A 26024-nucleotide genomic window follows, 5' to 3' on the forward strand; every position below is an offset into this window, starting at 1 on the left:
TATTTAGTGGACACCATACCGGTGCTTCTCGCGTAAACGGAAAATGGAAACGAGAAAAATACGGCCATTTTCTTCGTTCGATGTGAACAGTGTTTTCCTGTATTATGTTGGCTGTTCGTGTTCACGTGTTGTGATTCTAGTTTAATCTTTGAATCCTGCAGACACGAATTCATGGCTAACGCCATTCACTTCTTTTCAAACCAGTTCAAACGTTCATTGACGAATATTTAGTTTGTAAAAGCTATTGGGCATTCTGAGACAGATGTAGAATTTGAGGAATCACAATCAAGAAATGTCTTTGACTTCATCTGCTTATCTTAATGAACTGTCTAATAAAATATGTGTTTCCCGATCTTCGGTATTTACTACCGTAGATAAAATTGGTTGGTATGGACAGAGTTCAGGCTGGATAGTTTATAGGTGCATGGTTTAATAGTATCCATGCTAGTAAATTTTGTATCTGAACACGACATGTTCTGTTGGGTTAATTGGTTGATTACAATAGAACCTCTATTAAGGGGACCCTTTCAGACCCAACGAAGTTCCCCCTTCATAAGAATTGAAAATACTTGACCGTAGTGCATACATTATAGCTTGGTTCCCACTAGAACGTAACGCAAGGACGTAAACGCAACGCAATCGTTTTAACCAATGACAAGCGAAGTTATAGACAGTTGGCAATCACAAGCGAATAAGCCATCGCTTGTGATTGGTCAATTCACTTGCGTTGCGTTACGTCCTTGTGTTGCGTCGCCAGTGGGAACCACGCTTTAACCATGGGGAACTTATTTCTCCATGATTTATATACATTATCTACCTTTTCTTCTTCACGGGAAAGTATATTCCTTACTATGAATGTTTCTTTAAAAAGTGTGTCCAAAAGAGTAGGTCCTACTGCAGTAGTTAGTCCTACTGCAGTAGTTAGTCTAACTTCAGTAGTTAGTCCTACTGACAGTAGTCAGTCCTAATGCAGTAGTTAGTCAACTTCAGTAGTTAGTCCTAAACAAGGACGTAACGCAGCGCAAGTGAATTGACCAATCACAAGCGATGGCTTATTCGCTTGTGATTGCTAACTGTCTATAACTTCGCTTTTCATTGGTTAAAACTCTTGCGTTGCGTTACGTCCTTGCGTTACGTTCTAGTGGGAACCAAGCTTAATGCAGTAGTTAGTCCTATTGCAGTAGTTAGTCCTACTGCAGTAGTTAGACCGTTATAAAAATCTACCATCGTAGAGGATAGTATATTTTATAATAGTACTCAATAAGAAAAAATAACATAAATAATTCGATCAATCATTTGATTTTTGTATAAATTTAGTCTAGTCAAATCACTTCAATACTGAATTACGTGACTAGAATGGTTGGACTTTATGTGTGTATGTTATAAATCGTCCAGTCACCGTAAGATAATCAATTCGATTACGATGTACACTATCGATTCCATTAGGAAAACTACTTTAACATAGATTTAGATAATTTATTATGGGCCATTTTGTACGTACGTAAGCCTTAATTTGAAATAGTGCCTTGGGTGATACTTGACTTCATCAAAACTATGTAACATCAGTGTTACAATAATTATATTTTATTTTCATATAATCTATCGGATTAGTATAAAAGGGGTGAGCATGTTACATTTCATTTAAACTGTAAAGCTATGTCTACACATCAAACTAGTTTGACAAAAAGGTGTGATGTGCCCAAATATGGTAGTGATTACGTCATCGTGTCATCTTATATTTAATTGTCATTTTTGTGTATTGTAAATCACATTGTTGTGGTTTTTTTTTGTATATCAAATAAATTAAAAAAAATAAATATATGGGCACATCACATTTTTTTGTCACATAAAGTTTGAGTGTGTATAACAGAGCTTAATGTTAATATTATAACTATATAAACAGACATCTTGGTCGCTTATACTATTCGTTGTCCATTCTCTACGGCGTTTTTAATTTAAAAAAAAAAATCGAACAGTTAATTAATCGATATTCCTGATGTAGTTTTTAGAAAACAAAGTTGAGAGTCAACCTTTTATTGATCGACCGTGATTAATATTTGATATTGTTACTTCCTCCAGAAATGATGTTATTTGTCCCCTCCCCCTTTTTTCAGAGACTTTATTCAATAATATTTTCTAATACTTGAAATTTAATGCTTACAATACACCACATCCATTAGTAATAATATGCACTATAAAGTTTATGAACATTTTTAATCTTTTCTGTTCCATGTTTCCTAAATTTATTTATAATGTTTTTTAAAGAAATAAACTGGTTAATGTTGCAATTAAAAAAAAAGGATTTTATTCAGCAGAATACTTACATAATTTAGAAACTTAACCCCCAATTATTAGGCGTAGGCCTCCCTATGTATAGTGTAGAGCCCCGTGTAGAGAATAAAATATTATAAGCAATCATGGTAGGCCTAGGTATAGTGTTAGAGCCCCGTAGAGAGCAGTAACATATTATAAGCAATCGGGCCTAGAGATAGTGTAAAGCATAACATGTTAAGGTAATCATACTAACTACTGAACTATATGTGCCACTGAACGACAATAAATTAATAATTCTATCAGATAAACAGTTATAGTCCAATTACACTGTACATTAGCCGCAGTAAAAGTATATTAATTCTAAGTACATTCGGATGAATACATAAGTATACATAAGGCAACTCTTGTAAAGGCCAACCACAACAAATGATTTAATGATTAATGTATTTAGGAGAAAAGCACATGCACATTGAAAACAATATTAATTCATGAAATAGAATTGTTGACCGAATCATCATAATAACATTGTAGCTTTGATCTGGAAAGAGTGAAATTACAAGTGTGTATATTCACTCTTCCCTGCTTTGATGTACAGTAGTAAAAATCTCAATAAAATGATTTTGTATATAAAAATAATGAATGTTTTTAAGTGGAATAGAGAGACTATTTGTATGAGTTGGAAGATGGACTGTCTATGCATTTTTCCATTTTTTTTCCTATTTTAAAATTAGTCATTTTGTCATACTGTACGAATTTATTTATTTTTTTATTTCATTCCAGACCAGCAACGAATCATCATCATCTTAATAAAAACTACATTAGATAACAAAATAAAAACAATTAAAAAAAATGTTAAATGTAAGAAGTATGTATTCAGATTAATTATTGTCACGTTTCAGATCCACATGAACTTATTATTAGAAGAATAATTTGAAAATTGAACCCCCCCCCCTCCCCAACAAAACATAAGATCCACAAGATGAACTTATTAGAAGAATAACTTGAAAATTGAAAAAAAAAAAACCCAAAAAAAAAACACTCTTTTTCTTTAAAGTGCGTCCACCTATACACGCGTCAAATATCAACAACAAATTAGAATTGTAATTATGAGACTCAATTTGCAGAAACTAAATGTGAGCCTGGGGAAAATATATTCGTTATCAAAAAAAGTCGACTGTCAACGCTTTGTTGTGCTTTGGCAATGGTAAGTTGGATGTATCATAAATTATACAAATTGCCCAGTGGTAGGTTTTATGTAGCAATAATTCAGGTATCGCTACTTGCGAGAAGGGTTGTAATAACATATTAATGTGGCTTGCAAAGTGCAACTAAATTGAAATAGGAAAAAAAAAAACTAAAAGGAAAAAATAGAAAAAAAAACTGACTGAAAAAATATTTAGTTAGGATGGCATAGCATTCTTCAAAACAGTGTAAACATAACGTTTGGGATAACGTTCTGACCATTAAGGAGCTGGTGGTCCAAGGGGTATTATTCTTAAATCTCCGCAACTTGCTCCAAGTCTGTATTTATTGTTAGTTCACCAGTTTCCAAGCTCAAGTAGTACACGTATGAAACGCCATATTTACAAAAAATATCTAATATTATGTCAAAACGTTCTGACCATTAAGGGGTATTATTCTTAAGTCTGTCTGTAAATAAGTCTGTATTTATTGTCTTTTTTATGTTAGTCCACCAGTTTCCAAGCTCAAGTAGTACACGTATGAAACGCCATATGTGCAAAAATATATCTTTTTTACTAATATTAAGTCAAAACTCTGCCTGGAACCCAGATAAGCAACTCAAGCGCACCGCAAAGTAATTTGACCAATCGATGCAATAGAACCAAGGTTGTTTTTATATTTGCTCATAATGTAGAAGTCGTCCTATTTTTTGGACAATATTTATTTTAGATTTACCCACCGGTCCCCACTGACGCCCACTCCAGAAAGTAGCATGGCACCTATTTCGAAGTCATATTTTTGAAACAGACGTTTCACAACAATTACCTAGTGACCAGAGAATGTCTTAATCCTATTGTATTAGGTTCACGATTGACTTTATGTCGGGCAATTAATGCGTTTCACTTTACCTTAATGTGATCATTAGCTTTGTAACAAATACTGTTTTGTATAAATACCAAATCCTAGTTTCCGTAATAGGAATAGGCCTAAAGGCCAATTTACACAGACGAGCGGTAATGGTAAGCGGATCAAAACCGCGTAGCTTGTCCTACGTAGAATCTTTATCTATCCTAAGCGGTAACGGTAACCGGAAAACCGCATAGCTTGTCCCACGTAGAATCTGTATCTATCCTGAGCGGTAACGGTAAGCGGAAAACCGCGTAGCTTTTCCCACGTAAGATCTGTCTATCCTCAGCGGAAACCGCTCGTCCGCTCCGCGCTGTGTGTAAATGGTCATAAGGAATAACATAGGCCTAGATTCTATATTTTTATTACCGTTACAGTTCGTCTGTGTAAATTGGCCTTAAGCCATGTAGTCTGTGATGCAACGCGGTGTTTTTAGTGGGTGGTGTGCTTGTGGGAGTTTAGCGCTTCTTCACAAAATAGCTGTCTGCATTAGTTAATATGTGTTAGTACGTTTCGACGAAATCCGGAATTTTGTGTGAATAGTTGTATTCTTATTAGCTCTACACTATCAAACTTTATGTGACAAAAAAATGTAATGTGCCCATATATGGATTTTTATTCATTTTATTTTATTTCACATACATCCAACAGCAATATCGCCAATTACAGGATGCCTTAAAGACTCATAATATATAAGATTAAAAGCATGACATATCATGACTATCATATTTGGGCACATCACAGTTTGATAGTGTAGACAGACTCTACTGCTCTACACACGATTTTTCGGATTCCTGTCTCAGCAGTGTGAAACGGTGTAAAAAGTGTATAAAAGGTATGAATCTTTTGCTAAATCACACATATAATTTAATTTATTATCAATAAATATTTACAGATAAACATCAGCTATTTCGCATTGTACTCATTGATATAACAGCATGTGGTTGCTATAGTAACATTAAGATAGTAAATTGTTATTCTGATGATGATTTATTACTAAATTAAAATTTCCTATTTAAACAGAACACTCGTCACAAACAGATAATATTGTATAGTGTATTTTAAATGTATTTGCCATTTCCATATATCACAGACAGATCCTTCTTGCAAATTTGATTGGTTGGACATAAGTTAGTGTATCTGCGCATGCGTACTGCAATGGCCCTTTGTAATTGACTAATAACAGCAATTCTGATCATTTGGCATTAACTTGGCTGTATCGGTAGTGGTACTGCACTGTGTTTTGTGCATATACTGACTACACACCAAACTAGGATATTCATCAGGCTTTACACAAACACGAGGTTAGTACCATCATAATAAAAATAACTTGTTGGTATATAGATTATACTTTTAAAGTGTAGCTCCGGGTTATTTAGTGTAATCAATATAAACCGTTACATTCACTTAATTTTCGGCAGCGGCGGTGAAGCAAAATGAGCGGCATGAAATACACACCTTTTTTAAAGTGGTAAAATAATGTTATAAGATAGGATGTTATAGATAATAGCCTTTAATCATTAACCAGGTAAGTATTTGTAATAACAATAGTGTTGTATTTTCCTGTGAACAATTGATTGCTATTTTGATGTGCCGTAAAAATGTGCACAAATGCGAGTTGATTTTGGTGAAATTTCTATCTTAACACTTAGAAAAAACAAGCTCTACCCGAATTTATTCACTTGTTTTGCTAACTGCCGTCTGAATATGTTGGGTTATTATCAATGTTACTGGATCAGTTTGTATTTTATAATAAATAGAAATGTTAAAATTATTACTAACTTGTACAATTTGTTCATTAATCTAAACTAATCTAATTTTTAATCTAAACTAAACGCATGTAGAAAAACGTAATACACCATATAGAACTAGTATATACAGTGTAGACTACTTGATGAAAAATGTGTTTTGTAAAGTTGACCAGAGCTACCGTTGAAACTTTTAGACTCAACAAATTTCCTTTACCCTTTATTATACCTATACCAGAGGCCTATTAATTGGCGTGTTGGTATTTTAACTGTCAATGTCACAGGCCAAATTAAATTGAAGAGTTAACATATTTTTTTATATGTTTTACATCCATTGAAACGCAATTTGTTTTAAAGCAAAATTTTAAGCAAGATTTTTGGTCTCTCAAAAATTCTTTTATCCTTTGTTACCTATACCAGCAATAGGCCTATTCGTAGGCGTGTATTTCAAACATCAATGTCACAGGCCAAATTATATTGAAGAGTTAACACATTTTCTGTATGTTTTACATTTTAATGTTAATGTTGTTCGATTTATAAATCGCTTATACAATCAAAAAATGTTTCAAAGCATCTATTAAAAATGCAAAATATTGAAAGAAAGTTTTAGGTTTCATCAATGATTAATCTTGAAATAATCACTTAGTTGTAAGTACAATTTATTAGTACTTTTAATCTATTATATATAAATGATTATCGAACCTTACAGTGCAAAATATAATGTATTTTTAGTACTAACATTTTTATATTCAATATTTAACTGTATAACAATGTATACACTTGGATTTACAAAAGATATAAAAAACATTTTACACTATATACGTATACTTTAAATGGTTACCAAACTGAAAAGCACTACTGTTAAATATTGTAAATATAGGCTAAGACAAGTAAAGTAAATTTATTGTCATTTGTAAACATATATAGAAAAACTTTTACATTGAAATGAATTTGAACCGCAAATAAAGAGAACTACATGGTGCCTGAATATGTTTTAAATACAAAATAAATAAATAAAAATAAATTGTGAATTGTGAATAAAAAAAAAATATTAATAATTTGTTGGAAACAATTCAAGAATCTAACATATACGAAAGCTTATGCTTGAATAATAACAAGTGCAATTATAACCAAATGTAAAACATATTATTGTCGCTACAGAAATTGAATTACTAACGACAAAGTGATTTAAATGTAATCGCTTAGAACATAACATTATAGTTTAGGAACAAATTAATTGTATTTACATAAAAATGAAAAATGATCACACAAAAACATATTCATGCACAAAATACAACAAATTCATTACCAATTACGTTGTGCAATATACTCATTGGGTGAAAGTTATCACATTATTGTAGTTAAAAAATAAGAACACATACGGTACGCAAACAAGCTGTACCTTTGGTCTATGATCGCTTATAGCCGCTAACCAAGCCCCCCCCCCCCTACACCCAGTCTTTCATTTAAAACTGGGGCCTATGGGCCCAATAATACTTCACCTCTTGGCATTTACTGTACGTCAACTACGTCAATATCCAGTATCGTAGCTAATTCCGTGATATAGCAACAGATGTGCCTGTATAATAGATCCTAATCTAATTTTAATCTAACCTTCCATGCTACAGGTATCACATGTGATTCTAGATATGTTGTATGACGCAATTTGTTACGACTGGAAATATTGTCATGTGTTAAGATAAAGCACTGAGAATTGGGTGAATTGTTATTGTTTTACGGTATTTATTTTCAGCACTTGATGCGCTAGTTTAGTAGAGTGTATATAAGTATTTTTCTCTAGAACATAAATCATTTATCATCCATTCACTATATAATAAAGTTTCTTCCATTGTGGTAACTTGTTTACAATAAACGAAGTAAAACACGACTTTTTTCAACAATTTTATCACCCATAATAGGCTATCTAACTTTGATAACTTAAAATTACTTTACAATTTACCGAAACGAATCCTTGTATCCATTTACTTCATTATTTAAATTTCCCTTTAAATTGAGGTAAGTATTACTAACTTTAATTAATATACGACTTAATCGAAACCACCTATAAATCAGGTTGTTTTGCAACGTGTGTATCACTTTCTTGCAATACCTAATGTTTGGTTCTGACTAGAGGCGTAATACAAAGACGTAACGCAACATAAGTGATTTGACCAATCACAAGCGATAGATTATTCGAACTATCGCTTGTCATTGGTCAACACGCTTGCGTTGAGTCCTTGCGTTGAATGGGGACCAAGCATAAGTAAGTACAAGTTGTTGCTCACATTCATTATTCATTATTGGAGATTTAAATAACATTTTAATTTTAAAATTAAATTTATGAAAAAAAAGAGGTAATATGGAATACAAAGTGAATTTACAAGATTTAAATTAATCAAATTTTAAAAAATGTGATAATAATGAAAATAATATGATTTTATGTTGATGATATGAAAGATGATATTAATGTGAATAAAAGTGGTCTTTACGCCACAAAATAGAAAAAAAAACATTCTAATTAACGAAACCCGATCGATACAAAAAATTCTCTTTTAAACATTTTAATCGTCGTGTAGGTGGCCTGAAATAAAAGTGGTGTTCACGCCACAAGAGAGAAAAAAAACCCCATTTTAATTTATGAAACTCAATCGGTACTAAAATTCTCCTTTAAACATTTTAATCGTCGTGTAAGTGGCCTGAAATAAAAGTGGTGTTCACGCCACAAGAGAGAAAAAAAAACATTTTAATTTACGAAACCCAATCGATACTAAAATTCTCCTTTAAACATTTTAATCGTCGTGTAAGTAGTCCTGAGATAAAAGATGAAGTCTGTAGGCATTATGTGAGCAATCATGCTTAATTGTGTCCTATTTGATGCCATAGGATGTAGGACACACAGTTCAAATTCTCAATCCAGTCATCAATACACTCAATAATGTTCGTTTTTTAATAAGTTCTAAAATTATATTTTCCATTATAAAAATCGATTTCACCGAAACAGTTTTATGAAAACATTTTATGAAGCTGAAATTGACACTTGTTATTGAATTTGTGATTGCATTTCTAAAGCTCTGTATCCACTATAAAACTTTATGTGACCAAAAAATATGATGTGCCCATATATAGACATGATGATGTCATATCACTACTATATTTGTGCACATCACTAACATATTTATTTTATTAACTTTTTTTGGTTAAACTAGTTTGATAGTGTAGACAGAGCTTTAAAAATGTTTTCCACTCTTTAAGAAAACATTTCAAACAAACAGTCTGACTGTAGACTGATTTTATTATATTGCAATTTGCCATAAAATGGAAAGTTCAATTTAAGCGAAAATACACCACACAGAACTTTTATTTCAATGTATAAAAGCTATACTTGATGAAAAGTGTTTTTGAAAAAATTTTTGTAAAGTTAAAGAGTTAAAACCAGAGCTACTGGTCAAACTTGTATAATTTGTTTTTTAAGATGAACTAAACGCATGTAGAAAAACGTAATATACTATCACAGAACTATTATATACAATGCATAGGCATCTTCTTGATGAAAAAATGTGTTTTTGTAAAGTTGAAGTTGTATTAAATAGCAATAGTTACGCACAAGGTTTCATCTCTACTATATAAATCGATGAGTTACCTCTTTTTTTTTAGTATACAAATCGATTGAGTTTAGAAACAATCAGTCAGTCTCTCGACAAGCAGACAACACGTATACATTACATTACTCGTTAATATACTCTTCATGTTTTCCATACTTCTGCAAAACAACCTTAGGTTTACATGCAGTTGTGTTATATAATGACTTCTTTAAATATACAACATATCCATATGTATGTATTGAAGAACCCTAAGGTGAAACAGACGTGGAGAAAATCCGTATATGTTGCACATTAATGCGTTTTTGATTTTGTAATATTCTGGTCCATCAGGTTATTTTGGAGGTATGGCGTGCTTGAAATGAAAAAATCCCTGATGTGTTCACGTTTGACAGGATCCGTTTGGAACGTTAAGTTTACATCCGTTGCGCGCGTTGTTACCGTATATCGTAGGAAACCCTCCTCGGTGCGATTAATTATTTATACGTCTCGTAGTAGTGATTGTATACTAAAATCTAATACACGTTATTATACATATCAGAAAAAAAAGCATGTGTTCGAATTGAAGGCTATTAGTCTACTAGTATTAATATCTGATTTTATGGTTATCTGTCTCATAGCGTCCAAACACTCAATCAGTTAGATACTTAACCGTTATTTTAGAACGTCGCATCTAACACTTTTGTTTTCAAATTGGTTAAATTCTGTCAAATAGCACAAGATTCAATCGTTTTGATATATGCCTTCATCTCTTAATGTCTATCAATACATAAGCCAAATTCTTTGTTAAATTTATTTTTAATAATTTGTATTTTTATAGCTCTCATTTCATCTTCTGTTTGACATAAATACATGTATTTGATTTGATTCAATAGATTGGCCGTATTAGTGTTCCATACTCAATTGGACAAGAAACTGTCTCTCTAAATAGTGTTACTGAATCGTTAATTAGGAATATATGTATTGAACAGGAAATCACGTATACGATATATTTAGTAGGCCATCTCCATGGATTGAATAGTACTTTCATTATAATTCCCCAATTTAATTGATAGTCAACTTACATCATTTAATTACGTAAACAACTTACGGAGTATAAATAAATGGAATGGTTTTAATCAACTAATTCCTTGCTTATAGCTTGAATCAAGTATCCGTAGTATTAATAGTTTTAAACAATAGAAATGGTATTATTTTCTAAAGCCTTGTCTACACTATCAACATTTATGTGACAAAAATGATGTGCCCCATTAGATGGACATGATGATGTCATATCACTACCATATTTGGTCATCACTACCATATTTGGGCACATCACACTTTTTTTTGTCGTCAAACTACTATGATAGTGTAGACAGAGCTTAAGGTTTGATAGACTTGAACCTTCAATGAGCGGTGCGGACAGACCTTCCGTAACTGAAATTCGTATTAAAACCCCCGTTTGTCCTTCCTTTTATTTAGTGCTTTAGTATACCTCTCGTAAGTGGGCACAACTTTGGGCATGTCACTACCATATTTGGGCATGTCACTACCATATTTAGGTACATCACACTTGTTTTTGTCAAACTAGTTTGATAGTATAAACAGAGCTTAAGGTTAATCCTGTCATGTAATTGAAATAATATTATATACTCCCTGATAGACATGGAAAATAGGTCATATATATAGCCTAGAACTGTATATAAGTTTCTGAATGGTTATAAATAATAAAGAGGAAAGGTACCCAAATTAAATAGCTAATGTTACATTATAGACCTATAAAGCTGGTGTGCCGATAACGGTTATAGTAGGCCATAAAATAAATATAACTAAGGAAGTTGTCGTTGCCCTCAGAAACAATGTAATATATAGTATTAGTATAGCAATATATTGTATTTAGGTTAGTAGTCTATGTGTGATAAAGGTTGTTGTCAGCAGACAAGAAACTGAGTTATTGTTACTGTACATATAGACATAACACCGTTAGAGAGCCGGGTGTATCGCATTTTTAGTAGACCACATTAGTGTTGGTTCATCGGAGCACAGTTATAACGAGGTTAGCAACATATTTAATTAAATACATATGATTTTGGAACTGAGTTTCAGTCTGAGATTGAGCAACAAAATAAAAGTATTTTACCAATAGTATCCACATCGATAATCCATTCTCAGAAGTAACGCACGATTTACCGAATATTCCCTTACGTAAATTTATATATAGACTAGATGGTACGCTCGCTTCGCTCGCGTACCATCTAGGTCGTGCCCACAGATGGTTCTCGAATACACGTCAGTAATTTCAGCGACACAAAACTGGCGATTTCAAATGTACGTACCGCAGGTATAATACATTGTCGTTTACAGAAACGAATAAAAAGACACGATGATTTATGTAGTCAACTAAAATTAGCACCTTCCGAAGGAGAAACTTATCACAAAATGAGTCCAAATTTTTGATTTGGACTCATTTAAAGAAACCCAATTTGTGTTTTTATGTAACATTAGGGTTGAGGGATGGGAAAGCGGATAGGTACAAAGAGGAACAATTTTTAAATATATTCTTTATCCACTCAGTAACGAAATATTTTTTTCATGTTTTATAGGCCTATAAATAATATACCTCTAAATACAGTAAAACATTTCCGATTTAATACTTTGTTAAAACTGTCACTGTCATAATCGATTGAAATATTAAAGTACATGTCACGATACACCACTACGACGTTTATATTTTTGGTAATTATTAATTAATACAAACGTTGAGAATGAACTGCCAGTATAAAGTTTATTTGTATATCTAACAGTAGAGCCTATCCACAATCTCAGTAATAAAGTTTATTTGTATATATTTTATATTACATCTAACAGTACGAACATTCACAGTAAGAAATGCTCGATTCAAATGTGGACCAAAAATAGTTAATAGGTAATTTATAGTATTGTCAAAGTATTGCAAGTTTATTCTCAAAAGACCCATATATTTACCTACCGTATGTGTTAAACCAAGGGCTCATAAATTTACCTACTTGTGTTAAACCAAACTCTGGCAGACTGAGAGATTGGGATGTTCCATTCATCGCAAATCAATACATTTGTATAATCGTATATTAAATCTATCAAAATAGTATTTTTTAAAGAAAATCGGCATGTCTTCAACATTATGATGCTGTACTCTAGCTGTTCAACCGGTTTTCAGCTATTAAAAACAATTATCGTAGGAGGAGATAGGAAAATGCGAAGCCTCCTCGCATTTTTGTGGCGGGTATTTTTCAAGATGGACATCCATTAGACAGTGTATACCAGGATCGGAAAACACCCCTTTTTGGGGCAAATCGTTGAACCTAAATTCGTTTTAATCGTCAATAACTAATTATCTAACTTAATTTAATTAGTAAACAGGATTACATCAGGTGGTTAAAATCAGTACCGAAAGTACGAACCAACTTTATATACCATCGAGTAAAAATTCTAGAAGTAAGGCGCGATTTACCGAATTTTGCCCTTACGTAAATTTATATATAGATTATACCTATACATTGTGGATGTTTCGTTTTTTTTATGTGTAGGACTTACATTCTTATGTTTAATGAATAAGGTTTCGGCTTAGTGGACTTACTTTGTTTGAAAAATGTCTAATTCATGATAAGCCTTAGAATTCTGCGCAGCAATCAATGTATCATCTTTCTTCTCCTAGTTGAACCCCGCAAGTCTTCTACTATTATTTTACACACTAAAGTATTTACAATTGTGTTTACAATTCTTCATTCTGTAGTTAGTTGGAATACTAATTATACAATTCTGGCTATCCTCTTATTTCTCTGAAAACAAAATCTATGTGAGTTTGTCTTTGAATGCATTTATGTTGTACCTATAAGCCTTGAGGTAGCATTCGCGATTTCTTTATTATTCACCTTTAACATATTGGCTGACTTGGTCATCATTTAAAATGGCTTCTGTAATGGCTGCATCAAATTAATTATTTCTTTCAGATCAGGCGGATGTTATTGATCAGCCTGAGTGAGACATTAACAAGTAAAAAAAAACAGGAGGGTACTTAATGCTATCATGTTGGCTTATTTATTTACATTCCATTCGAATTTAGCACTCTTTTTAACTGGTAAGTTTGTTCGCGCGAATCGAAAGCGTCGGCTTTTACCCATGCGTAGAGAGGGATTTGAAAGATTCAAACATGAATACGCATGCGTATAAGCTGACATTTTCAATTCGTGCGAACAAATTCACCTGGTGGAAAATAGGCTTTAAATACCCCAAAGACTTTACTTTACCCATAATTCTTTGAACAGTTACCCATAATTCATGTAATTCATGTTCACACGCATCAGTGTGTGATCGTTTATCTCTCTTATGCCTCCGTGTCTTTAACTCTAATAATAGGCCTACCTTTATTATAACTCTGATATCCGTTGTTTTTAACTCCTATATATACATTTATTGTACCTCTGATATACGCTGTAGCGTTACACAACGTGTGAACGCAGTAGAGCAAATTAAACCGCGATTACTCCAATTGATCGTCTAAATATTACATTTGTTTTTGCATGATGCTTGTGTTTATTCTTTTGCCAATTATTGTACGGACACAAAGTACGTTTTTAACAAATTTATTTTAAATGCAACTACTGTACTGCATTAGTGTTATGCCTAATCTTTAGTGACGTCATGAACAGCGAAGATTAGTAAACAAATACTTAGGTAAAAAGAAACGAATAATTTCAGACTTATAACATTTTTTTTGTATCTTTTTATTTACCTATAAAGGTATATTAAATTTTGATTTTTATATTTAAATAATTGCACAGTAAGTCCGTCGCCATACTAAACTTAAATCCGATTTCAAATGTTTCAGGAATTAAACGGTTTTTCCTTCTACTCAACTTGTAGTTGTTTATTTAGGTCGCTATTTAATCAGCATACTGGTTATTTAATTGTTTCGTCTTAAAAACAAGGCCAACAGCCATTAAGTCGCGTGCTACAATGCATAGTGATACCGGACCGACAGACAGACCGACAGACAGACCGACCGACATAGTGAACTATAGAGTCGCGTCCACGCGACTAAAAACCCGTATTCTCAATTTCTAATTCGTCGTTTATTTCTCTTCAGTACAGTACGTTGAAAAATGTCCTTCAATAGTAGATTTGTATTTTCGGTGACATATGTTCTTTATGTCATATCGGCGGCATTTAAACAAAAAGTGTACTTTTAATTAGTTAGGTTTCTCAATTATCATTAACTGAAACCACATTATTTTGGTTCCTAATTTCAATTTTAATTAAAAATGTAGTAATATGGTATTATAGTATATAGTATATATATATTTTTACTATTAGTCTGGTAGTTAGTGTTTAACCGGGAAAATTCGGTACAAAAGAAATTATTACATCATTTAAAACGGAATAACATATCAAAAATGTTTAGACGCGTTTTTCTTTTATTTAACATTTTTGATAAAAATGGCCTACTGTATATTAATATGATTGTATTTTTTGGCAATCGCTAACTGTAGAGGCTTCTATTTGGTTCTTCTAAATTGTTTACTTCATACATATTTCTATTTGCCCTAATAAAAATGTTTGTCAAAACAATGGCAGGAAAGGTCATTTTTTAAATATTGACTTCATAGTAATATTATCTCAATAAATAAGAGGTGACTAATCACGACACGATGACGAATCATCATGTCGCTTCTGATTGGTCAACTCACCACGTGCGCGTACATCGTTGCGTTGCGTCCAAGTGGAAACCATAATTATTAAAAATCAATGTATTCATTTTTTACTAGATAAATTCCCACACTTATTTTATTTGAATAGAGGCTTAGTTGAAGGGATGTTGTAAAATAATCAGTCAGGTATTTAAAATAGGATTAAGCGTGGTTCCCACTAGAACGCAACGCAGCGACATAGTGACGCAAAGTGTTGTATTGCGTAATAAATGGGAACCGACGACGCAAAAAGTGCTTCAAACATAGCAGGTTTGATTTCACGCAGGCGGGGGGAAACACTATTATTGGAAGGGCATTTCTTACGTTGCGTAGATTGCGTTACGTTGCGTAGATTGCGTTACGTTGCGTCACTAGTGGGAACTAAGCTTTAGAGCTGCTTCATATCCATGTAACAAGCTACCGGTACATGTCGTGCAACGTCAACTTTAAGATTTTCTAGTTCAACAGTTTATGATCCTCTTTACAACTTCAATCCTTCATCAGTAGACATCAGAAATCCATCAACTGAAAGAAGCCTAGTTTATAGTGGCAAGCCAACCAGAAAACAAACAAAATACCTGAAACTAGTGTTGAACTGTACTCGTTATGCAAATCACGTTTTGGCATTACTTTTGCAAATGCTTCTCTGCGATATACAGCAAAATCTATGCAAATTTATTGTCAATTTTTAAACGAGGTGACAAGAGAACATTTAATCATTAGCGATTACTGCTTTTGTGCGTATTTAATTAATTATTGTTTTGATTAAAAATGATTAAGCTGACGCCTCTATTTGTAGATTATGTGAATTTCTCACCTACAACCTTAATGTACTGGCAAAATTTAATTTGTTTTGTTTTAGCCCATAAAACCAGTTCTTCAAAAAACAATTTCATAAAAACACCGTTGGTATTGTTTTGTAATTTTGAAAATGTTTTGGGCCTACTCGTATATCATTTTCATACTTCACACACTCTCATACTTTATTGTGTAGCCTAAATGAATGTTTTGCGGGAGTATCAATTGCGCGTGCGTACTAAAAACACCGGTTCTGCATGCTTAACCGTCTTTTCTATTTCGTATGATAAGGCCATATATTTATTGGCATCAAACAAGATTAAATATAGTACTGTACACATTTAAAAGATAATATCACTTTATTTTTTATTTGTAAATTTCCCCAACCAAAACACATCCCTCCCAATAATTATCTGCTTATGATAAATATATATTTATTTTCTTAAAAATTATCCCAAAAATTAATATTCACAGTGTTTAGGCCTACGGTAACCAAACGCGGCACTTTCGCCTACTACACGTAGACGTCCACAGCGTCACACACGAAGACCTAGCCTAGCCCACGTCTATCCATCACACAGCAAAATGTATGAATGAACCGGTACGAAACGTCCACTGCACGTAACATACGTAGACCTAGCCTAGCCCACGTCTATCCATCACACAGCAAATGTATGAATGAACTGTCGAACTGTGAACCAGATCATTTGTTTTATTTGTTGTCATTTTAATTGTCTGAAAGCCAAAATTACTTTTTCCAGTTTTTAATTTCCTTCAGTGGATTCACACTTGATTTCTCAACAATAACAGATTTGAAATCATTTTAATTCAAAAAATATTTTATAAAACAGTCTCAAGATGGTGATCTATATTATTTTAAATAATATCGTGATTTATATTGTATAAGTAAACTTAAATTACATATATTAATCATTTTTTATTATGAATAATAATAATATAAATTGTGGTCATAATTCAAAATATACATGTTAAAAACGGTTGATTCCGAAATGAATTGGAAAAGAAAAACTTGAATACGTAACATAACGCGCGTTTTCCTGCATGTGGCCTAGCCTGTATGACGCAACGCAAGTAAATTGATCAATCAACAATTGATCATTGCAATTGTCGCTTGTCATTGGTCAACTCACCTGAATAAGGTTCGAATACGTAACATAACGCGCGTCCTCCTGCATGTGGCCTAGCCTGTATGATGCAACCCAAGGAAATTGGTCAATCAACAATTGATCATTGCAACTGTCGCTTGTCATTGGTCAACTCACCTGTATAAGGTTTGAATACGTAACATAAAGCGCGTTCTCCTGCATGTGGCCTAGCCTGTATGGCGCAACGCAAGTAAATTGATCAATCAACAATATTGATCATTGCAACTGTCGCTTGTCATTGGTCAACTCACCTGTATATGGTTTGAATACGTAACATAAAGTGCGTCCTCCTGCATTTGGCCTAGCCTGTATGACGCAACGCAAGTAAATTGATCATTGCAACTGTCGCTTGTCATTGGTCAACTCACCTGTATAAGGTTTATCGCAAATACCTTGAAAACGGTAGAAGATGTTTGTATATCTGATGTTTTTGTTTTCTTTCCCACTAGAATGCAAACGGTTTCGTCACACTCATCTGTCAATGTCACCCTCGTATTCTCTGCGGCTGCGTACAACATTTCTATTAAAAAAATCATTTATCATTAAGTACATTAAGATAAATAAAATATAAATAAATGAAAAATTCCATTCTAGTTATCATAGGCAGGCATCAACATGACATACGGTAAAACGAAGCAAAAACACAATCATAGTAATTAAAACTTATATATTGCAGGAAGTGAAATAATTAATTCATGTCTGTTAGACTATTTTAGTTGCCTTGTTTTGACAATTTTCCCTCAGCACATATTTTTTTAATAGCAATCACAATCATTTTTATTACTCAATACTCAGGAATTTTTTTTAGAAAATGAAAACATTACAGTATAATCGATTTTTATACGTGATAATTAATTTCATGATACCGATTGATGGACCGACCTGCGGCGGTCTTTTTATTGAAGTCATGGTGAGTATGAAATATAAAAGTTCTTTCAATTGGATCAATATTCAATATGATGAGGCGGCGCGTATTAGATGCGGTAGGAAGAGAATTAATGTATACCATCAACACCTTATTGACATCTCTGACATACAGGCCTACATTTAGAGAAACAGTTTTTTCGAAATTTTTAAATTACGCTAATCCCCTTTTTTTTATTTGCAGTTATAATATTATTATTAATCTAGTTCTATTTTTACTCTATTTTAATCGCGATAAATGTACCATAGTAGATCATCAGGAAAAGGCAATTTGCACATGATGGTTTATTTTTATCTGAAGCAGTTGATGACATAACATATCTGAGCAGTTAATAACACGTTGGGTCATTAAAAACTGACAAGTAGGCCTAACTATAGAAAATTATGTCACTCATCAGTGTATGCAAATTGGTATTATATCAGCGATCACGTGCAATGCTTTAGGGCTAATGTGTAATGTTGTTATTCATCGTGTAATTTCGTTTGTTTATAATTAAGTGATGATTCTTGATGTTGTTTTGAATTACATAATTTGCAATTGAAATGTACAACATCATCAGCCATTTCAAATACACTTTTAATCGTTCATGATTATTATTCAAAGCCATGGCGCCATGGACGCAGCCAGAACATTTCCTCGGCGGCAAAACGTTTTCGCGGATGATTGACACGCGATCAATGTTTCTGCGTGGTATGTCCTCGCATAATCGTCTCTTGTAATAGGCCTTGTGTCAAACACTAAAGTAATGTTACGTTAATGTTAGTTACACTATTGGTTGGTAACAAAAATATTCCTCAAACACACCTTCACATTCTCTCGAAAGTAATGAAGAGAAAGTATCCAGTCAATTATGAGAGAGTAGGCCTACCCACTCAATTATAGGAAAGTTACTCAATTACGAGATAGTACCCACTAAATTATGAGAAAGTTACCCACTCAATTATTAGAGAGTAGGCCTACCCACTCAATTATGAGAAAGTTACCCACTTAATTAGGAGAGAGTAGGCCTACCCTCTCAATTATGAGAAAGTAGGCCTACCCACTCAATTATGAGAAAGTTACTCAATTATGGGATAGTACCCACTCAATTATGAGAAAGTTACCCACTCAATTATGAGAGAGTACTGTAGGCCTACCCACTCAATTATGAGAAAGTTACTCAATATGAGAAAGTTACTCAATTATGAGATAGTACCGTACCCACTCAATTATGAGAAAGTTACCCACTCAATTATGAGAGAGTACTGTAGGCATACCCACTCAATTATGAGAAAGTTACTCAATTATGAGATAGTACCCACTCAATTATGAGAAAGTTACCCACTCAAATATGAGAGGGTCATTCTCAATCTCTAACGAAGAGATGTACATTATTATATCAATTTTAGGTATATTTTTCTACGAAGGATGTTTTTAAATGCCAAAATACACAGGATGTTTGCGTTGTTTTGTACGTTAAGCTCTGTCTACACAAACTAGTTTGACAAAAAAAGTGTGATGTGCCCAAACACTGTAGTGATATAACCAAATATGGTAGTGATATGCTCAAATATGGTAGTAATATGACATCATCATGTCCATATATGGGACATCACATTTTTAAGTCACATATGTTTTGATAGTGTAGACTGCAGAGTTTTAGGTAGGATATCACTGAGATGATCTGAATGTTGAATTCACTGTATTTGAAATTAGTTGTATTGTATCTGACAAAATCGATATAGGCTTGCAGCGAGCAGTTATATAAATTATTATCTAAGTCAAACAGAAATTTATTATGCCTCTATAAATATTTATTTTTCTAACAAATTTAAAATACGTGATCAGTTTATATTATCTCACATAAACAATTCAGATTGTATATAATAACGCATCACATATGACTAAATATATTTCATTAGATAATCAATTCAGGAAATCACCAATGAAAATGTCAATTTCTCCGTCCATCCTAAAAGAAAATCAATTGAAGAAATGCTTGTAATGTTAGCTTAGCCTAATAAAAATACTAGTTAGAAAAACTAGTAGAGTATGGATTCAGGTTTCAAGATTTTATATTCCTTTTTTTCTCCTTTATGGAGGTGTAAACTAGCGTTTTTATTCGTTCGTCATACATCACAAATATTATAGACGTCCTTAATATTTCTCTTTCTATATTACCCTTTTTAAAACATTATTTTCTTGAATTTAGGCCTACTCATAGCCTAATTATAGTAAATAAATAATAAAAAAATGCATAATAGCTAATTTTCAAACTACGATATCTTTATAGTATATACAAAATTTAAGTTTCCATATTAACCACCATTTAAGCTGTTTTTTAGTTTCATTCCAAAATTTTGTATATCTCTACCAAGCTACCTTCTTTGTTTTCTATTCTTATTCAGAATCTACCCTGTCTCCTTTTGTTGTATTTATTTTATTCCTGTCCACCCAGGCAGCACTTGCCAGTTCTAATACTATGACGTTATCCAAATTCCTTCACTTTAATCCCTTTAATCATGATTAAATAGTAAAATGGTATATGATAAATGTGTATGTACCTGTATATAAAGCCAGCTCTGTTAGAATTAAAGATTTGCTTTCTTTTTTTACCTTTGTTGTGTAACATACACTAAATATTTAAAATAAATAAATCATACAATATAATGCACCAGAACAACAAGTGATCAATAACTAAATATAGTCATAATGTGAAATACAGCATCCATTAAGTAAATTGAGATGAGGGTCACTATTCAGTATAGATGCCTCTAACATCAGAATTGACTAATTGAAATTATATGTGAAGATGTTCCCTTTCACAATATTGTATGTTATTGTTCGATTCAAGATTGTTGATAATTTGTATGTAGTATAAAGCTCTGTCTACACTATCAAAAAAGTTTGATATGCCCAAATATGGTAGTAATATGACATCATCGTATCCATATATGGACACGATAGTGTAGACAGATCTTAAGATATACTAGACCTAACATAAATATTGTAAATAAAATTCTGACAGAGTGAACAGTCTACGTCTGAACAAGCACTAAGATTTTACAATCGTCCAGGGTTATTATGATAATATCTATGCTATACGTTTTGTTGTTTATTCATTAAGGCATATGGAAATCATGAGGTTTCTTAAAGTTCTAAAATTGTATAGTATACTTTTTCCTGACCAGCATTGTCTTTGGGGTGCCTCTGTCTTGGTTGTTGTCTCTGAGCACCCGGTCGTCTGTGGCAAGGCAAATGTGTATCCTGTTCCTTTGTTTGGTCACCTAGGTAGGGGTCCGGGACCGCGACAGAACGAGAACGGATGGGGACCCTCCAAAGAAATTGCATTTTATTTGACGGGCATTTGTATGATTTGTTTTATTTTTTTTTTAATTGCGCCTTGAGCACTCTTGAGTGGTATGTGCGCTATAAAAATCCTGTTATTATTATTATTATTATTATTATTATTATACTAAAAGTATTCCTGTCTTGAAGCTAAATCGGAAAATAAATAATATGAATTTATTTTCAGGAATTACATTAATGTGTTTTGTAATTTACAATGATATACACCTCATCTTAATAGATATGAAACAATCGGATAACTATTGAATAGTTCACCCGATTCTGTGTGTAAAGCTGACTGATTGATTCTAGATTATGACTTTAAATAGTCGGGTTGAATCCATCTAGTGACAGCTGCAGAATCGGGTGAATAATTTAGGCCTAGGCCATACTTCGCGTCTCAATATAACACGTTTGTATTTCTGTCGCCACGGATTGTCTTCACCTGCAGTTCTTTACGCAAAGCTCAATCAACCCGAATGAGTAACAGTTATCTACCTGTATCGATTATTATATCATTTGTAATTACTTAAATTTATGCCTACGGCACTTCCTAATGAGTGTAGTGCTATAAAGCACACCATAACGATTATCACAACTTTTACAAGCGGCGGCGATGTTTGATTCTTTAATGTCCAATTGAACAAATATTCATTCCTTTATCGATTTACTTACCCCATATTATAGTATATATAGTGAAACTGTATTTTCAGTGAAAAGAAAAATACTTATACAATTTAGAAGATACAAAAGAATTTAGTTGAATACTATACAGACATAGTTCACAGTTCACAGTTCACAGTTCATAGTTCATAGTTCACATAGTGTTTGAGATTAAACTTCTTGGCTTTAGTGCCATTTGTTGTCATTTTTCTTTTTGCTTTCTATCATTTATATAAATTCATTTGAAAATCCCGGGCCACTTTGAATAGATATTTAGTAGAAACAGGACACTAAACTAACGTCTTTTTTATGCGTATATTCCCACGTACACGTGATGTGATACAACCAATCAGAGGTTACGAATGTTTTGAATCACGCGATAGATTCACCTTCACTTTTAACTACGTTATTGATACAAATAAATATTATTCTAAATACATTTAGAACAGTTATGTTGTTAAGCCTATGTACTTTCATGTGTTTCATCAGGGAGTAAACTTAACAATCGTTGTAATGAAAAATAAAAAAATTAACATTTATTATTTATCTGATGTCGCCGTTTTTTATATCAAAAGTCACCTTGAGCGTGTTTTCTCCTTGGAACATTATGTACACAATGGTCTATTTGATGATTAAATTTACATACTTAATGCATCATGTCATTACAATTGAAAAAAAAATGTTATATATTTTGAATTGTATTTAGGATGCACTTTACCCAGTTGAAATTCTATTGAAGCAGACAAAACAATAAATTCCATAAATTAAGCACTGCTTGAAATACTTTTTGTAAAATCCAGAGAGCGACAGAGGGCGTGCTATTTAATGTTTCGGCCCATATTGAGGATACAGAAAAGTCGAGATTTTTTTTGTGACGTCCACAATATATTGATTTTATTGAATATTGTCTGTTGGAAAATACGGTAGCTATTGAATAAAACAAAAAATGAGGATAACTTTAGAATTTTATATGTTATCGTGCAAAAACAAGTACCGTAATAACTATAATAATAATCAGATGCTTTTTAGCATTTTGCCAACAAACTTATAAAAAAATAAACATATAAACTAAACTTTGGAAATACTTTGCAAAATATATTAAATTGGCAAGTAATTTCTGATATCATAAGCAATAAACTTAAAAATTTTTTTTTGAATTACACACATTTGGGATCCAAACTTGTATGCATGCCTCCAGCCAAATTGCAAAATACAGTACAGAATATACCCATTATTTTCTTTTTACAAATTTATTGAGTTTTAATAACTTAGCTTGAATGAAATACCCCAACTGATACAATACGTGATTGAATCACTGCAATTTGAAATACTGAACATGCTGTTGTTAATATTACATAAATAATTGGTGAATGTTACTTTCAAGGAAAAGAGTATTTCAATAAATTATTAAAAGGTAAGTAAAACATTAATTTAAAAAAGGAGGTAATATGGAATACAAAGTGAATTTACCAGATTTATAATGTTGAAGTTAATAAAATTAACAAAATGTGATAATATTGAAAATAATTTGATTTTATGGTGATGATATGAAAGATGATTAATGTGAATAAAAGTGGTGTTTACGTCACAAAAGAGAGAAAAAAAAGTATATTTATAACTAAATGTTTACCGAGGAGATATGCAACAAAATAAGGTTACAGTCATAGTTTATTTTTTTGTAGGCTTTTTAATTGAAAGATACATTAACGAATTATGACATATTATGCCAAGAATATTTTGGTGATTAAGTGATAATTCTTTGTATCATATTACGTTCACTTACCTTTACTTATAAATAATCAGGATTGACAAAATCTTGACATATTTCAAGATATTAAAGACGAGTTCAAGCCCTTGGCGATTGTGTTGAGCTTTGACAATTATGAGAAATGACTTTGTCAAGACGTTTAAATCTTTTCAGGATTTAGATCTCAAGACGTTAGAAAAAAAGAATAAACATGATTGTGTAAAAAAACCTTTGCTATTTTACACGCTGATTTCTTCTCTTTTAAATACAGTTCTTCAAAGGGGTTTGATTGTGTTAAGTTTGTACTTCCCCAAAACCATGAAATACCGGAATGGTGTCTGGCGGGGTTTAGTTTTTTACCAAACCCCGAAACCAGTCTAGAAGTACCGGGATGGTGTTCGGCGAGGGATAGTTTCCCCATGTAGTTTAAGTTCTATTTAGTTGTTTGTTAAACTGTTCAATTCATTTCAATGTAAATATTTTTTTAAATATATTTACAAATGACAATACATTTACTTACTTACTTAGATTGTTCTGCATTCTAACGTGTGGTGTATAACAATACGTCAATATACTTTAAAACCGGAGTTATCTCGGATGTACCGACACGTCACTTAAGAATAAGTAACCGATCACACTTATAGGCCTACAATTATGTTGTAACTCTGATACGGATAAGCGTAACTTTGTTTATTCACGATGAACTATAGTACGTGTGAACACACCCTAAATAGTAATAATAACTAAACACGTTAGGCCTAACATAGTAAAGTGCAACATGTGATGGCTATCTAACACGTACACGAAATATTCAACTAAAAAATGTACTGATATGAGAAAAATTCAATAGAGTACAAAAGTTTAAGTCGTGCCTAAAAGAAAAAAAAAATACTAAGCTTTATTCATTAAAGTATTATGGCTTTGAAAAAAACTGTTCTTACGGTTACTGTAAGGTCGGATTGAAGACAAATCAATTGTATCAAGATAAAGTTACTATGACTGTTAAGCAAATAAATCCGGTAATTGAAGACATTATTTTATTATAATTTTATCATTGCAATAACATTATAAATTATTCATATTTCAGGAAATTCATGAAATATAATCACAATAATTATTATGCTTAGTACAGATTGCGTATAATGTCATAATTACCTCGTTAAAAGTACATATGAATTTATTTCATAGTTAAGTATGCGCATAGATTATTGAAACAATTTGGGTCAAATTATCTTTAAAGATGAAAAAAAAAATTGTTATAATTTTTTTTTTAATATGCCGTTTTAATGTCACATAAATGTTATCCATTTTGAACACAAATTAAATCGAAAACAAATTCATTTATTTGAAAAAACTGTAATTTAGGCCTAAAGCAAAAAATAGTCAAATTGGTTGAATTTGACCACAACCAATTTGACCATTTACTTTTTTATGAGAAAATATTGTTTAAATTTTTTTTTACGACAGAGATAACTTTATTAAAACTACAAAATAACGTGCCCGGTATTCAAGGTCTTATTTAATTAATCTAAATTTTTAATGTTTTTAGGAGAAAATACATTTTTAAGTATACAGTTCTATTGCTAATTCCTACAAAGTATGACTACTGTAGTTAGATCAGATCTTACAAGGCAATCTAACATTAGATTGCTTTGGACAGTTACTAGTTATATGTCAAATGTGCTATCTAGCATATAAACTCGACTGTTTTTTTTGTGTTATACTTCTGAGCGATTATGACCAGTGTAGATTAACAATATTCAGAAAGCATTTCAATCCAATGCACATGGCTTGAAAACCTTTTAAGATAGTATTATTGTATGAGTATAATGAAAGAAACAAAATACTTATTTTTGTATAACTATTTTAAAAAGAAAAATAAATAAACCTTGACATTTTGTGTAAAATAACAATTAATTCAATTTTAAAAGAACTACAGCTGGTTTTACTCACTCGTGAAAACGTTAATGCTTTATTATTTTTT

At 32.1% G+C, this 26024-nt stretch overlaps 1 protein-coding gene across 1 annotated transcript in view; it reads left to right on the forward strand.

Moving 5' to 3' along the window:
- The first annotated feature begins 5536 nt into the window (after nucleotides 1-5536).
- Nucleotides 5537-26024, forward strand: part of LOC140062602 (gonadotropin-releasing hormone receptor-like) — a 29081-nt gene continuing 8593 nt past the window's right edge. The window contains exon 1 of the mRNA XM_072108888.1: nucleotides 5537-5666. The gene's annotated coding sequence lies outside the window, so the exon portion shown is untranslated. The remainder of the gene's footprint in view (nucleotides 5667-26024) is intronic.

This window comes from Antedon mediterranea, chromosome 11, assembly GCF_964355755.1.
Source record: "Antedon mediterranea chromosome 11, ecAntMedi1.1, whole genome shotgun sequence".
NCBI classification, from domain to species: Eukaryota; Metazoa; Echinodermata; class Crinoidea; order Comatulida; family Antedonidae; genus Antedon; species Antedon mediterranea.